Source organism: Apium graveolens, chromosome 3 (assembly GCF_009905375.1).
Source record: "Apium graveolens cultivar Ventura chromosome 3, ASM990537v1, whole genome shotgun sequence".
Taxonomy (NCBI): Eukaryota; Viridiplantae; Streptophyta; class Magnoliopsida; order Apiales; family Apiaceae; genus Apium; species Apium graveolens.
The window spans coordinates 279,911,881-279,924,573 of record NC_133649.1 but is presented as its reverse complement, the minus strand read 5'-3'; positions in this window follow the sequence as shown (position 1 = coordinate 279,924,573).

Below are 12,693 nucleotides of genomic sequence, written 5' to 3'. Positions count from 1 at the left end.
TCTCAATTAGGGATCTATCAAAAGCAGTTGTGATCCTTGAGACTTCAGTCTTGATAGCATTCATGTACATGTCATTGTTAGGATTTGAGATTTCCAGCTTGTCAAGAAGATGTAGGAACTGCCTATCATTGTTAGTGCTCAGCTGAGGCATATCAAGTACTTTCCTAGCTTCATCCCATTTTTCACCAATCTTCAGTCTGACATCTCTTCTCCTTTCTTGAGCCTTAATGTCATGAAGACGTTGCTTTTGAAGAGTTTCTGTTCTTTGAATGTCTTTCCTCATGTCAATGATCTGAGAGACCTTCTTGAGTTCAGCTTCTTTTCTTTTCATCTCTGACTGCTCCTTCTGAAATTCTTTCTCAAACAGAGGATCCACTTGAGCTTCTTCTTCCCATTCTCCAAAATCACTTTCCTCTTCAGCTTCAAATAAACCATCTTTATCTTCCTGAACTGGTTCAGTGGGAATGTCAAAAATATCAAAGTCATCCTGTTCTCCACTGTAGTAGACATCATCAGCCTTTCCTTTGTCTCCAGCAAAGGTATCTTTTTCCTTCCCTTTGGCACTACTCCCTTTCTTCTCCCCCTTAGTTGAGGGATCCTCTTCTGACCTTCCTTTGGAACCTCCATCACCTCCAGAGCCTGATCCTCCACCAGAAGGTCCTTCAAAATAAGCTCTTTGTTCTTCATTAGGGCAATGAGAATTCTTGATCATAAAATATAGGTGCTTCATCCCTTCATTGAGATGTTCCATGCCCGTCTCTATCTTTAGAAATCTTGAGGAGTCCAGTGAATGATTCATCTCAACGAGGTCTTCAAGAGAAGTCATTCTTGTGTGTAGAGAGCAGAAGTTGGATATGTCATCAGCTGATAAAGTTGGAGTGTCCTGAATGGAATTGAGCTTTGGTATTACAGTGGTCTTGAGATCTGAGATGTCATTCCTGATGATTGCCAGCTGATTGTTGACAGAGGTGGAAGAAGAAGACCGTTCAACCACTTGTGCTTTGAATGCTTGAGCTTCAGCTTGGCTTTTAGCAAGTTCTTCTTTTAGAGCAGCAATTTGAGCTAACAGGTTTTGAGTATCTGTGTCTGTGTGTGCTCTCACCTGAATTTCACTCGTGTTTGGTTCACTCACCTCACGTGCTTGTGTTTCTCTCAATATAATTGCTCGTGAGGAGTCTTCCTGTTGCTGTTCTTCTGTACCTGCAGTTAAAATCACCCTAGCCTCTTCAAGAGAGGTCAGTGGTGGTGCATTGGGAATTCGCGAGTCCCGATCCTCAGTCAATACCATCAAATCTTTTGAAATAGATGTCTGAATTTCTTCAGGGATAGATTGACTGAGTTGCCCTCCACTTTCTCCAGATAAATCTGCGAGTGGAGAATCCCATAAGGGAGCCAGAGGTGTTGGATCTGGGAGGGGAGAAAATGACTCTATTAAAGATGGCAGAGAGTCAGATTTTCCCTCTGAAGCATGTGACTGCTCTTCTGCCGTAACTATGGCAGGCACTGTAACCGACTCTACGTGCACTCCTCGTTCTGTGTCCTGAGTATGATCTGGGGAAGTGTATGGTTCCATTGTGAGTAATGGAATTGTGCTTGACTCAGTACAAGATGCCATGGCCCTATGGCGAATTTCAGTAGATGCATCCTGTTGAGAGAATGCCTCTAGTAACTGTTCATTGGCCATTTCAAAGTCCATGTCCTGTTGGGAGGACAAGGATGGGCTTTCAGATGCCTCAGTATATGTTCTTCTTTTCTTAGGAGGAGGCAGAGCTGAGGGTTCACTCATATTTAACAATGCACTACTTCCTAGTAATCTTCTGGGTAACATTTTAGACAGTGGGGGAGAGGTTGAGATAGAATGTGACTCTGTGTTTGGCTCTATGACCTGGGATTGAAGCTGTGGTTCTACAACTTCATGGTCAGCCCTATCAACCACTGGGGGTCTTTCAACAGAAGTAGGAAGGGAGTGAGAGTGAGGAATTAATACCTGTAATGGAAGAGCATCTGATGTTGGAGGAGCCTGGGTGGCTTGAACCACTGGAGGTTGAGGTTGCTGTTCATGACCGGGAAGATTGAAAATAGGTAAAGGAATATAAGTGGCCATGAAAGCAGATACAAGTACTGGAACTTGCATGAATTTGAAGGTTGTGTCTTGGCGAGTGTAAATCTTTTTGCTAACTGGAGGGGGTTCGGTTACTGCAGAGTTAGCAAAAAGGGCTTTGTGTTCAGGTATGAGAAGATGATCTGCTATAAGCATGAGAAAACGAGCATAGTAACATGATACCCTACGATTTGTAGAATGATCACGTAAAGCAGAAGTTAGACGTCTCAAGAGAATGGGAAAAAGTAGTTTGCCAAAATTGATCCTTTGATTGAAAACAACCGCAAGACCAATATACTGCAGAGTGGAAGTGATGTTATGAAAATTGGATTTTGTGCAGTTGGCAAACACTTTGGAAAGTGTATCGAAGAAAATATCCCATTCAGACACCAAATTGGATTTAGAAAGTTTGGTTAAATTGATCACCCCCTGATAGTGAATAGCATGGAAAAAGTTTGTGATTTCATTTTCAGAGGGTAAATTACAGAAATTGTCCAATGGAAAATTTAACGCCTGATTAATGACTGATTCATCAACTACATATTGTGTGTTTGCCACGGTGAATGAAAAAGATTTTGAATCACCGGCCACAGTAGATGTTGTGCAAATCAGTCTAAGAAGATCGACATTTAAAATCACATTTAATTTTATAGCAGAGCTAACAATCGAATGGTCATTTAAAAATCTAATCCAAGGCTTAAATTTTTCAACATCACATTTTTCCGGATTAAAATAACCAACCTGATTATGCGCGACAATTTGGAAATTGAGAGCCATTTAAAATAATAATAAGACACAAACTTTCAGAATTTTAAGAATAATATTAAGAAAATTCGAATTAATTAAATTAATTCAATAATTCGAATTAAATTAATTATAATCGAAAAATTTAGACAGGAATGTATCTCGTTAAAATCCTTAACTCACAAACCCAGATTAAACAAGCCACAAGACACAAATCAGAAATTAAAATAAAAATAAAAATGTTCAAAATCAACAAACACAAATTGAATTTGAAGGGGCAAACTGATTAAAAAAAATAGATTTTGAAAATTTTGACAGCACTCCTGTATGTATATATATGTAAGTATATATCACAGGAGTGAAGATTCAGTTTGCTGAGTAAAAACTCGAGCAAGGAAATAAGCAGTTCGTTTGTTTTAGTTCGAAGAGAGAGAAGAGAGAAAATGAAGAAAACTGTTCGACTTATGAAAAGAAATGAACTGTTGAAATGGTTTTTTAAAAAAAAACAAACACACGCCTTTATATTACAGCTGGTATGACAATCCGGGATTGTCATACCGATTGTCATACCAGGAAAAAGAAAGAAAATAACCGAAAACAATAAGAATAAAACAAGTGATAATATATAACTGGTATGACAATCTGATAGTCATACCGATTGTCATACCAGTATAAAATAAAATAATATATATATATATAATGTTTATAACTGGCAAGACAATTGATAGTCATACCGATTGTCTTGCCAGTATAAACTATACTGAAAAACACTAATATGACAAATATATACTGAAATGACTTTCAGCAAGACAATTTCAATTGTCTTGCCGATTGTCATTTCAGTAGAAATACAGTCAAAATGTACAGACTTCTATATATGTACTGAAATTATATTACAAAATAGTAAAACTGAAATACAGACCTATAATATTTACAGAATTAAAATAATTAAAATATTTCAGAGATAATAATATTTTCAGTCCAAAAATAGATTTCTTTTGAATTTTAACAAATTAAATTCATAGAAAAATATTTTTAGAGAATATAAAATATTCTGAGACATTAAAATTAACAAGTTGAGTAAATAAATAAGATAAGATATTAGAAATTACATAGAAATAAGCAAGAAATATGATAAAATGATAAAATAAATTTGCAAATGAATTTTTCATTTATGAAAAATTCATTTGTAAATTCATTCAAGAACAGATCCCAGATATTAACTAAATTAATCACTAAAACTATTCAACATGCCCAATTTACCAACTAATCTGGTAAATGTGGATTCGTCAAGTGGTTTAGTGAAAATATCTGCTATTTGTTCTTCTGTTGGAACAAAAAATAGTTCAACAGTACCATTCATGACGTGCTCTCTAATAAAATGATACCTGATGTCAATGTGCTTTGTCCTCGAGTGCTGCACAGGGTTGTTGGTCATGGCTATTGCACTTGTATTGTCACATAAAATAGGAATTTTGTTCAATACAGAGCCATAGTCTCGTAGTTGGTTCCTAATCCATAAGATCTGAGCACAGCAGCTTCCAGCAGCAATATATTCAGCCTCGGCCGTTGAGTTGGAAACTGTTTGTTGTTTCTTGCTGTACCATGAGACTAGTCTGCTACCTAGGAATTGACAACTCCCTGAGGTGCTTTTCCTATCAACAACACTTCCTGCATAATCTGAATCTGTATATCCGACAAGGTTAAAACCAGATTCTTTAGGGTACCAAATACCTAGATTTGGTGTTCCCTTAAGATATCTTAAGATTCGTTTAACAGCAACGAGATGAATATCTCTAGGATCCGCTTGGAACCTTGCACATAAACATGTAGCATACATAATATCTGGTCTACTTGCAGTAAGATAGAGTAACGAGCCAATCATACCTCTGTAGCTTGTGACATCTACCTTAATGGAGTTTTCACATGGTCCAAGCTTGACAGCTGTAGTTGATGGAGTCCTTGCTGATGCAGAATCCTCTAGATTGTACTTTTTGAGGAGTTCCTTGAGATACTTGGATTGACAAATAAATGTTCCATCTAACCTTTGATTTACTTGTAATCCAAGAAAGAACTTTAGCTCTCCCATCATGCTCATTTCAAACTTGCTGTGCATTAACTTAGCAAATCTCTTACAGAGATTATCATTAGTAGACCCAAATATTATATCATCCACATAGACTTGGACTAATATAGTATCATTCTTATATTTTTTAGAAAAGAGAGTTTTGTCTATGACACCTCTAATAAAGCTATTTTCAATAAGAAAATCAGAGAGTGTGTCATACCATTTTCTTGGAGACTGTTTTAGCCCATAAATAGCCTTGAAAAGAAAGAAGACAAAATCCAAATGATCTGGATCTTCAAAACCAGGAGGTTGCTCTACATATACCTCTTCATCCAGCTTTCCATTCAGAAAGGCGCTCTTGACATCCATTTGATAAACTTTAAAGTTTGAGAATGCTGCGAATGCCAGAAATATCCTGATGGCCTCAAGTCTAGCCACTGGAGCATAGGTTTCATCATAATCAATGCCTTCAGCTTGAGAATACCCTTTTGCTACCAGTCTTGCCTTGTTTCTCGTAACCACACCATCTTCATCTAGCTTATTCCTGAATACCCACCTAGTACCAACAGCTTTCTTGTGTGTAGGTCTAGGTACTAGTTTCCAGACTTGTTGACTTTCAAACTGATTGAGCTCATCTTGCATAGCAATCACCCAATCTGGATCAGTTAGTGCTTCTTCAATCTTCTTAGGTTCCATCTCAGAAAGAAATCCTGAGAACAGACACTCATTTTGAGTAGCACGTCTAGTTCTGACTCCAACATCTGGATCACCAATAATCAACTCAAAAGGGTGAGCTTTATTCCAGACAGTCTGTCTTGGAAGATTTGATCTTGATGATTCGCCTTGAAATTCATTGTGATGTTGTGTCCTACTAGATGATCCTTCAGTATCTCCCCCTGAGTTGTTGCCATGTTGACTTGAAGATTCTCCATCAGTAGCAGTGGTATCTTCATTGTTGCCAAAGTTTCCATCACTATTACCTTGAGTATCATCATGATTAACAGGTTCTTCACCAGCAACAACCTCAGGTTCTTGACCATGTTCTGATTCTGAATCTGACGTATCATCAAACTTCAGTTTCTCAGAAGGATCTTCAGTTTGGATACTAGGGAGTTTAGTGTCATCAAATGTAACATTGACACTTTCAGTTACTTTGTGTTGATCAATGATATACACTCTATATGATCTTCTTCCATATCCAACAAAAATACCCTCATATGCCTTTGCCTCGAACTTACCACGACGATCATCTCCATCCTTGAGCACGAAGCATCTAGCACCAAATACATGAAAGTATTTGATAGAAGGTTTCTGTTCATTCAAAATCTCATAAGGAGTTTTCATGAAGTCTTTGTTGATTAGAGTTCGATTCTGAGTATAACATGCAGTATTGACAGCTTCAGCCCAAAAGTACATTGGAAGACCTGATTCACTTAACATCGTTCTTGCAGCTTCAATCAATGTACGATTCTTCCTTTCTACCACTCCATTTTGCTGAGGGGTTCTAGGAGCTGAAAATTGTCTGGTAATCCCTTTGTCTGTACAGAATCCATTGAGAAGTGCATTCTTGAATTCTGTCCCATTATCTGACCTTATTGCTCTAACAGGGACGTTAGAATCTAACTCAATCATCTTGATATGATCAATCACAACTTGTGGTATTTCATCCTTAGAGTGAAGAAATAAAACCCACGTATACTTGGAATAGTCATCAACTATCACAAGACAGTAACACTTCTTTGACATTGAAAGGATATTAACTGGACCAAATAAATCCATGTGCAATAATTGCAGAACACCAGTTATGGAAGATGTGTCAGTGCCTTTGTGACTTGCTTTCTTTGACTTTCCTTTCTGGCAAGCCTCACATAGTCCTTCTGGAGAGAATTCCAGCTGAGGCAGACCTCTTACCAATTCTCTTTTGACAAGAGAATTCATTGTTTTGAAATTGAGATGAGAAAGTCTCTTGCGCCATAGCCAACTCTCATCTGACGATGCCTTTGCATAGAAACAATTGACTTCAAGATTGCTTCCAGAGTTCATGTCAGCTACGAACAGATTTCCTTTCCGGATTCCCATTAAGGAGGGTTTTTCACTTTTCTTGTGCAGAATCTGACACTTCAGTTTTTCGAATAAAACATTGTAGCCGTTGTCACAGAACTGACTAATGCTAAGCAGATTGTGTTCAAGTCCTTGCACAACATATACATTTTCAATGATAACATTTCCAGCTAGCAAACAGCCATATCCCTCTGTTAAACCTTTGTTGTTATCTCCAAAGGTAACCACTGGGCCAGCTTTCTCAACCACATTTGATAGCAGGGCTCTATCTCCGGTCATATGTCTTGACGATCCGCTGTCAAGAATCCACACTACCGGTTGTACCTGTTTAATGCCCTGCAATACAAATGGATTAGACCTTCTTCGGAACCCAAGCTTGGCTGGGTCCGGCATACTTGTAAAATTGGCCTTTATCAGGCAAAACAACATTCTTAATTTTAATATTCTCAACATTCTCAATGACTGAACATTTGACCTTGTGAACAGCCTTGACAAATTTCTGTTTAGGCTTAGGCACAAATGTCTCCTTTCTAGCTTTAGGAGGACTAGCAGTCTTAGACCTATCATGCTTTCTATTATTCACATGCTGACGAGGAGTAGTCTTATCATTAGAAACATGCTTACCATTAAAATAAGCAAACATCAGATTAAAAGCACAAGACATACAATCAGGAACACCACATGCTTTATGAGAAGGATTGACAATAGGCAACTTATGCATGGTAGACATGGCATTTGTGTTATCCAACTCATGTGTGTCTGAGTTAGTCTCAGTTGCTTTCACAACCTTGACTGGAACTTTTGACACACTTGACTTGGAGACAGCTTTCCCATTAGCATTATCTTCAGCACGGATTTCTTCTTGAATAATAAAAGAGGTCTCATCAAATGGTTCAGCAATTGATTCTTTATAGAGGGGTTCATCAACACCCTTAAGCACATGTGGTACTTCCCTGCCTTTAGCACAGACATGAGGAGGGGAGTTTATGCCTAATTTTCCAATAGCAGCATTGTAATCATAACCTATACCAGATGTTTGATTAACAGCTTGCTTATTGTAAAACTCTTTGGACTTCGAACAAGAATTAAAGTAAGCTTTAACCTTAGCCTCAAGACCAGTGATCTTGTCTTTAAGAATAGTTTCAAGTTTTCTATAACAGTCAACTCTATTCTCTAGAAAAGACACTTGATCTTTTAATTTATCTTGATTAATGTGTACAAGTCTTAATTCATTGACCTCTTTCTCAAGGTCTTTGATTTGTTGATTTAACAATTCATTATCACGACGAGCACAATCTAAGGAACCTCCTAGATGATAAACTAATTCAGCATCAGTAAATTTTACCTCTTTTCTTGACGATGAGGTGCTTGCATCACTAGCCATGAGAGCAAGATTCCCAACTTCTTCATCTTCACTGTCAGTATCATCCCAGCTTCTTCCCTTTGCCAGGTAAGCCCTTTCAGATTTACTCTTCTGATTAGAATTGTAAGAGTTCTTCCTAGCTTGTTTTGGCTTCCTGCATTCTGTGGCAAAGTGTCCCAACTCATTACAGTTGAAGCATCGAATGGTGCTTCGATCAACCATCCCTGTTTTATACCCACCACTGCTGGTGTTAGAGGATGAAGATCCACCTTTCTGGAATCTGTTGTAGTTGGACTTGTACTTGAACTTGGGATTCCTTTTGAATCTGACATTTGCGAATCTCTTGACAATCAGGGCCATTGACTCATCCTCCAATTGCTCCAGTTCTTCCAAGGAATAATAATCATCTCCTGATTGATTTGTAGTAGGAGAATCAAATTCTGCTACTATCACATTATCTTCAACCTTGGAAGACTGTACCATTCTTTCTGACTGTTTAGATTGTTGTTGATATTATGGTTGTTGTTGTTGTTCATCATCTACTAGAGCAGTAGACGTGCTGACCACTCTTCCTTTCCCGTAAACTTCCTTCTGCTGAATCTGCTCCAACTCGTAAGTCTTTAACACACCATAGAGCCTTTCCAAAGAAATCTCACTCAGATCTCTTGCTTCTCTTATGGCAGTGATTCTATGTTCGAGATGAGTTGGCAGTGTTAAAAGGAACTTTTTGTTGACCTCCCTGATGGAATAGTATTTACCATTAATGTTCAGGTTGTTGATCAATGTATTGTACCTCTCAAACACTTCAGTGATTCCTTCCCCTGGATTGGATTTAAAGTATTCATACTCAGAGGTTAGGATTTCTAGTTTGTTCTCCCTAACTTCCTCTGTGCCTTCATTAATAATCTCAATAGTTTCCCAGATATGTTTGGAATCTTTACAATTCATCACATGTCTATTCATCAGGGGATTAAGGGAATCTACTAAGATTAATTGAAGGCTAGCATCCAGGGAGGCTTCTTCTATTTCAGCAGGAGAGAAGTCCTCAGGATCCTTCACATAAGTTCTCGCTTTGGTGATCACCACATCATTTTCTATTACCTCTGGTTCAATAACCATAGGAATTTTTGGACCCTTCTTCAACACTTGCAAATATTTGGGATTAGCAACCTGTAAAAACAGTAGCATCTTCTTCTTCCACATAACATAATTTTCTTTATCGAAAAGTGGAATTTTAACGGTTCCAACTTTTTGTGTAGTCATTATGAATTTTTTGAGTGAATAAAAAATTCAAGAAGTGAAAGAAACACAAAAGTCTAGGATCTAGATTTGTACGTTAATCAGAAGGCTCTGATACCAATTGTTAGGTCCCAATTTGTTTGTAGAAGGGGGGTTGAATGCAAACAATACCGTTTAATCGAATAAAATGCGGAATAAAATTGTGAAACAAAATTCAAGTTAAATAAAACTTTTATTAAACTTGAAAGGTGTTACAACTATAGTATCGGTTACAAGGGATTAATCTCAAATCAATTATTACAAATCTAGAATAAATTCGACATGAACTTTTTCTATTTTTGTAATTAAAAGATCAAATGCTAAATGCGATTTGAGATTAAGTTCTAGGGATTTTAATCCGCTAGATTGATACACAAGAACAAGATAAATATTTCTAGTTGATTGGATTTAACTTTACAATCTAGAAATTTAATCTTGAAGAAAAGCAGATGAAAAATAAAATGTTATGCTTTTGTTTTCTGCTCCTTTTTCTCTTGTGTGTTCTATTTTCTGTTTGATTGGATTCTGTAAGTGTTGATCAATAAAAGTCTTCTGCTGCTTTTATCAAACACCGAACTGAAAAATGTACTGGCATGACAATCTCTTTGGCCAGCAAGACTTTCGGTATGACAATATTTACAACTAGCAAGACAATCAAAATGAACTAGCAAGACTTTCGGTATGACTATTGATTGTCATACCGATTGTCATATTAGTTCAAATAAATTGTCTTGCTGAATTAATAACAGATTTTAATCTAAACAGAAATTCTAATAAGACAATTAAATGTATTGGCATGACTTTCGGTATGACTATCAATTGTCATACCGATTGTCATACTAGTTCAAATGAATTGTCTTGTTTTGAATTTAAGCAGATTTTAAACCAATTAAAATCTTGTAAATCCTCAATATTAATTCTAAATTAATTAATCAATTTAATTCAATTAATCAATAAATTAATCTTTGCAGATATAATTTATTTTCTTAATTAAATTATATGACTTAATTAATTAATAGAGAATTAATACTAACCCTGAGCAACATCCATTATTCTGACAATCTTCTGAAAATCACTGAGACTTATGAATCAATTCCGCCACTTCAATGCTGACACTCGATGTACTGTCTGGTTCATGAGTGACTAACTTCCGTGACGTTTCTTCATGTCTTGACTTTGATACTCTGATTAAATCCTTGTAATAAATGATACCCTGACGAGATCTCTGTCACTTGATTAAATCCACGATCTTGATTTATATCACTGAGGCATGATCAAATTCTTGAACTTCTTCCAGTGAATCTTCAAGTCTGCAGATGAACAATGTTTCTTTATCCTTTGACAGATGTTACTTTGTGAGATCTCTCTGATGATAGATCCACTATTTACTTATTACATTCTTATTTGAGTTGAGTTAAATCCTCGAATAAACGAATAGGCTATGACATATGCCTTTCAAAATGATTTGACATCAAAATACTCTACGGGCTGGACGGTTATTATGAGGACCAGTGATGAGCTGGATCCTATGGGTCAGGAATGGACCGGACCCCTTTAGGCCATAGTTGCCTGGGTGCCCCATATGTTGGTTGGGTCTATGCAGTTGGGTATAGATCCGCACTATCTCCTGACTGATCAGCAGGTTATAGTGCATATATTGGTTTCTAGTGTCCAGTCTAATTTATTGTTGATCGCCATTAACGGCATTCCTTTCTGAGTAGTTCATAATTACAAACTCACACCAAGATTTAATTCAAAGGGATGAAATATTGAAACGGTTACTGTCCTTATACGGAAAAATGTGATTTATGTTTAAAGGCCAATGAGGGTCGATATTTTATTCGCTCAACTATTTAAATATGTAAAGATATTTTTAAAATCATTCAATAATCGTTTCCAGGAGTTTTCTGATCTGATACCTGGAAACCATTTATGATACTTGCTGGGCATTTTTGGCTCACTCTTGCTTTGTGAACTCTTATTTCTTTCAGTATCAAATGAGGGCAAAGTGAATAGCTTTTAATAGACAGCAAAAGTGGTGAGATTCCAGCTGAAGAAACTTGGAGATGACAGAGTGATCAATGCAAGGAAATTAGTAATGAGGTAATGAAATTATATTTAGACAATGTAAATTTTAGAAGGTTAGATTCTTGTTTCATACTATAACTTGTAAGCGATCCTGAATAATGATGGGTTATCTGTATATTTATTTTAATATACAGGTTTTTATTATTTTAAGTTGTGTAGTGACACCCAATCCTGACCCTGGATTTGGGGGCGTCACAAGTCTGTTGGGAGGAAACCAAAGAAAGCTAAGCCTACAGAAAAAGTGGAAGTCACTGAAAGAGCCATTTGGAATTGTTTCAAGCAAAATGACTTTCTACCCTTAAACTGGTGCATCTCAGATGATAACTATTATTAACAACTAGCTGAGGAAATAGTTAGAGTCTGGGCTGTAACTCTAAAGGAAGTAAGAATCTAGTATGAAGATGGGTCTTTCACATTTCTTGGCTGCAGCTTAATGGACTCTCTTTCTCCCACGAAAATCAAGAGAGTGATAAGTTTACTGAATGATAAGGATACTGCTACAAGAGCATGAAGATCTGTTTTGGCTGAATGGTTGATTATAAGGGAGAAAAGAAGAGCAAGAAATGAAGCTGAATATGAGGAGAAGATAAGGAGATACAATGAGGAGATTGAAATGTTCATGAAAAGATCAGAAGAACTCAAGGCCAAAGGAATGAGCATAATCTCTAAGGATGGAAAGTTTCTAAACATTAAAGCTGACATATTCACAAGATTTAGGATTGATTTACTAGACAGTGGTTATTCAAAGGCAGACAGACTCAAACTTGTAAAAACTCTAAGTGGGACATCTATTATAGAAGAACTTGAAATTCTTGTTTACTTAAATGATCTCACTAGAGAAGAAGCAGAAGCAAAAACAGTCTTTACCTGATGCTTGTAACCATTTAAACTCTGTAAATCTCCTAATGTATAAAAGTTGTAATTGTGTCAATTTTTATATATTAATCTTCTCACGGGAATGAATTTGTGTTAAGTAATCTTCTCACAAAT